At 46.1% G+C, this 4,088-nt stretch overlaps 1 long non-coding RNA gene across 1 annotated transcript; it reads right to left on the bottom strand.

Annotated features, from left to right (window-relative positions):
* Positions 1-218: 218 nt before the first annotated feature.
* Positions 219-3,838, bottom strand: LOC120098780 (uncharacterized). The gene is made up of 2 exons (XR_005497193.2): positions 2,375-3,838; positions 219-878 (listed from the first exon to the last, which is right to left on the bottom strand). It is a non-coding gene; the product is annotated as an uncharacterized LOC120098780 (long non-coding RNA).
* Positions 3,839-4,088: the final 250 nt, after the last annotated feature.

Raw genomic sequence — 4,088 nt, 5'->3', positions numbered from 1 at the left:
ATAACATGCACGCTCAGCCCCTACCACCAAGCACAAGGGGTGACAGTATTGTAGAGTCATCCAAAGACACGATTTTTGGAATAAAAAAAAAGAAATGTTTTGCTTCATCGTTATTTAAAAAAAAAAAACAGAAAGTGGTACATTAACTAGTATTTAATATGGTAATATGATAGTTATTAAATGTATTTTCAAACTTAAAAATAATTGAGACAGACAAGTTTCCTTATAGTTTTATTGTCCTTTCCCATAGGATGGGCCTATGTTTTTTTCTCTACCCTTGTGTCCTCTTTGCACGGAGGTATTCTGCCAGATCCCTTCCTCGTAGATTTATTTATTAGTATTCTGTGAAATAGAGAAACATCTTGCAATGAAAGATGTATATAGGAAAACAAATTAACATTCTCACTACAGATTAGGGAATTCACACACACACACACACACACACACACACACACACACACACACACACACTAGTTAACTTGACCAAATGCCCCAAGTCAACATGGTACAATATGCTTGGAACTGTAGACTGGGTTCCCCATAAGCTTGTGCTGATGGAGTCTAAAATGACAGCTGCTTGCTAGGGATCACCTAGGAATGGAAATGTCCGAAGCAAGATCGGGCATAGGAAGAAGCCAAGCCATGGTGCAGACAGGACAGATCTTCAGTCAACTGGACAAAAAGTTCTGAAGCATTTAATGGTCAGCAGAGTCCCTGTAAAAGCTGGACTGGCACAGGGCACTGGCTGCCTGGAGATGGTGTCCTTGTAGATGAAGTGGCTCTCTGTGGCTGAGTCAGGACTGGAGAGTGTGGATGCCAGATCAGAGCTGGGGCTGCCAGATGCCTGCGTTTCTAGCCGTCAGATATCAAGTTCTCTCCTAGGGGAGGAAACACAAGACCAATAATACATTGCCTGTTTAAAACAAAAAATTAAGTGGATGACAACTCAAGCAGTCTGGTTTCAGAGCTCACTCTTTTGTGTGTATGTGGGTTTTTTTTTAAATGTTTTCAAAAGTATGTGTTTATTGTGCAAAATGAGGGGTTTCGTTATGACACTGTGGAACATGTATGTAACGTGTGTTTTGATTACATTCACCCCATTGCCCTCTCTTTTTCCCCTCCCCCTCCTGCTAATCTCCTCTCATGTCCCAATGAGTCCCTCCTCCTACCCTAGACCCTTTGTCTCAATCTAGAAAAGTTCACCAGGGTCATTCACAGCAATGCAGCTGATTAGAAGTGGCTAGACCATTGTCTCTTCCTCTACCAGTAACCATCTTTAAATCTTCAGTTAAGGTACAGCCTTATGCATCCCTCTGCCCTGGATGGGCTCAGTACTGTGCAGATCTCCTGAGAGTTCGAGAAGGAACTAGTCATACGAGCCCTAAAGTCAGGAGCCTCTGATTTCCCAGGTCCTTTCTCCCTTAAAGAAGTATCAGGATCAGACAGACCCCGGTGGGCCTTTGATGGAAGGCTAGAAACCTGGTCTCGGGACCAATCAATCTCTCTTCCACTTGGCTACACTTTCCCATGTAGCACAGGCCAACGTTTCTCACTGGTGTTGATGCTTGCAGGGGTCTAAGGGACCTACAAAACTGAGTTTTCACGCTGATAGGACAGTTACAAGCCAGGGTTGGCAGTATGCTCAAATCTGCAAGTGTATGGCCCCATCATTTCCATCTAGTTGACAGGTATGTGACAGCCTGACTCTAAGCAAAGATCCAGTGATGGCAGTACTGGAAAACGAAACAAAACAAAACACAGGAGGAGAGCTGAGCGGCCACCTAGCCTACAGCAGGGTAAGGAGGTCCAATGCAGGGAACCTGGACCTGTGTTCAGAGACGTACATGTTCAATACTAATGGGCGTCGCTGCACAGAGGACCTGGGCAGCTCAGCTCAGCCGCACTTATGCTAGCATAGCTATTCAGTAGAGTCATCTTATCAGACTAAACTCCTTTCTGAAATTATAGTTTCAAGACAGCTTTAGATTGGCTCATCGGGAAATCATGGACTTACATGATTCCAGGTGAATGTTGCTTAAGAGAACGTGTCATACTCTGACAACACAGGGTCTCTACGTGAGCTCTCACTCACACGTGTACCCCGTGGGTTCAGAACAAAGAAACTCAGTACGGACAACAGGCAAAAGGTCAAACTCCAAGCACAGTTTTCTACCCCTAGAATAAAGCTTTGTGGTTTGGCTCTAACAAAATGACATTAAACCGATGCGCGTGCTCTCTCTCTCTCTCTCTCTCTCTCTCTCTCTCTCTCTCTCTCTCTCCCTCTCCCTCTCCCTCTCCCTCTCCCTCTCCCTCTCTCTCTCTCTCTCTCTCTCTCTCTCTCTCTCTCTCTCTCTCTCTCTCATGCCGCTTTTACCTTGGATTGCTTTGGATCTGTTATTAAACAGCCTGCAGTCATTTATATGGCGTTATTTATATGGCGTTCATCTTGAAGTAGCATTATCCTTGAATAACTTCACAGGAGATACAGATTAACTCCACAGGGAACCCTGTGTTTGCTTCCCTTTAGAAGGTCCTACTCACTTGTCAAGTCAAAGGGACCCTATACCAGGACCATGTGGAAGTTGGAGCCAGGACCCACACCTTTGGTGGTGTCAGTTGCGGGCTCTGATTTGCACAGGAGGGACATTGTAATGTTTGTGACTTTGGATGGATGTAGAATTGTGTGGCAATGTCCTGTTTCCTAATCCTCCTTTGCTCATCGCTGACTCGGAGGACACGGGTTTGAGGTAATTCGCTGCTGTTGCCAGCTTTCAACACACGACGCAATGGTGCAAGGCCACCGCAGGGTCCTCTTCAGCCTCCCATCTGAGTACGGGAAGGAGCTGCAGACCCAGAAGAGTGACTGTGAGCTTCTCCTGGGCAAGAATGTTATGCTATCCCTAAAGCCTTGTCACTGGAAGAACCCTTACATCTGGGTGTTCACTGCACCTACTTCAATCTGTTCCCGTTTGTATTAGCTTGGTTTTTTTTTAAGGTGGAGTCTCCTGCAGCCTGGGTTGGGCCTTGAACTGGTCAAGGATGACCTTAAACTCCTGATCTTCCTGCCTTTAGCTCCCAAGGATTATGCCACCCAGTCTTAGGGGGTGCTCCAGATTAAACCCTGGCACTTTCGTAAGTGCCAGGCAAGCATTCTGAGCTCCGCTCCACTGCTCTATGTCCCCAGCGTTCACTCAGTTTTTGCCGTATCACTTTTAGTCAGTTCCCCATTTGAAGCGCTTTAGGACTTTGTGGTGCCAACAGTCTGCTTTTGCGTTTTCTTCGGGATCATGGGGAGACACTTCCAGGCTGGGTTCCACAAATTCACAGGAGCTAGAAGCCCTCAGCAGAGAAGGGGATCTTTTGGCCCGAGGAGTGTGTAAAAGGGGAAAGTGGGACAACTGAACTCCTAGAACTTCGGCAGGGGGACGAGGAGAAGCGAGAGAAGAAAACCAGTGCTCGAACGCGACAGAAGGCTTTCCGGTGCAGACGTACATCTTGTCTAAACTAGAGTCAGGTATTCGGCTAAAATGAACAAAGGATATGAACGTAAAGATGTTCCACCTGTTTATAAAAACGGCGCCCGCAGAGAACGAGTAACTGCCTCTCGAAATCCACTTAAGGAAGATCTCACTTCTCTTCACAGAAAGCTATTACTGGATCCTTTATCTGTCTGTAGGAATATGGGCTTTTGCTGGACAGTGGCGGTTCCAGCACTTGGGAGGCAGAGGCAGGTTGATCTTCAAGACGGGCCTCGTATTCAGTGAATTCCAGGACGGCCAAGGCCACGTAGAGAAGCCTTGTCTTGAAAAACAAACATCAAAAAAAAAAAAAAAAAGAATGTGGACTTTTGTGCTGAGGCTGAGGGCTGTGCTCTATGCAAAAGGCCTGGCTTACTCATCATGGTCTGTCCAGATGTTTCTGCTCACTTTAAAGCATAGATTAATTGTGCACGGCAATGGGTTTCATTATGACGTTTCTAGATATGCACGTAACACACTTTGATCATATCTCCCCTCACAGTCCTACCCCTCCTGGTTTGCTTTGATCAGTTCAGAAGGGGACGGGAGTGTTGCAAAAAAGGGGTTTCC

Source organism: Rattus norvegicus, chromosome 1 (assembly GCF_036323735.1).
Source record: "Rattus norvegicus strain BN/NHsdMcwi chromosome 1, GRCr8, whole genome shotgun sequence".
Taxonomy (NCBI): Eukaryota; Metazoa; Chordata; class Mammalia; order Rodentia; family Muridae; genus Rattus; species Rattus norvegicus.
The sequence above is the reverse complement of the archived record's forward strand: the minus strand, read 5'-3'. Positions and strand labels throughout refer to the sequence as shown.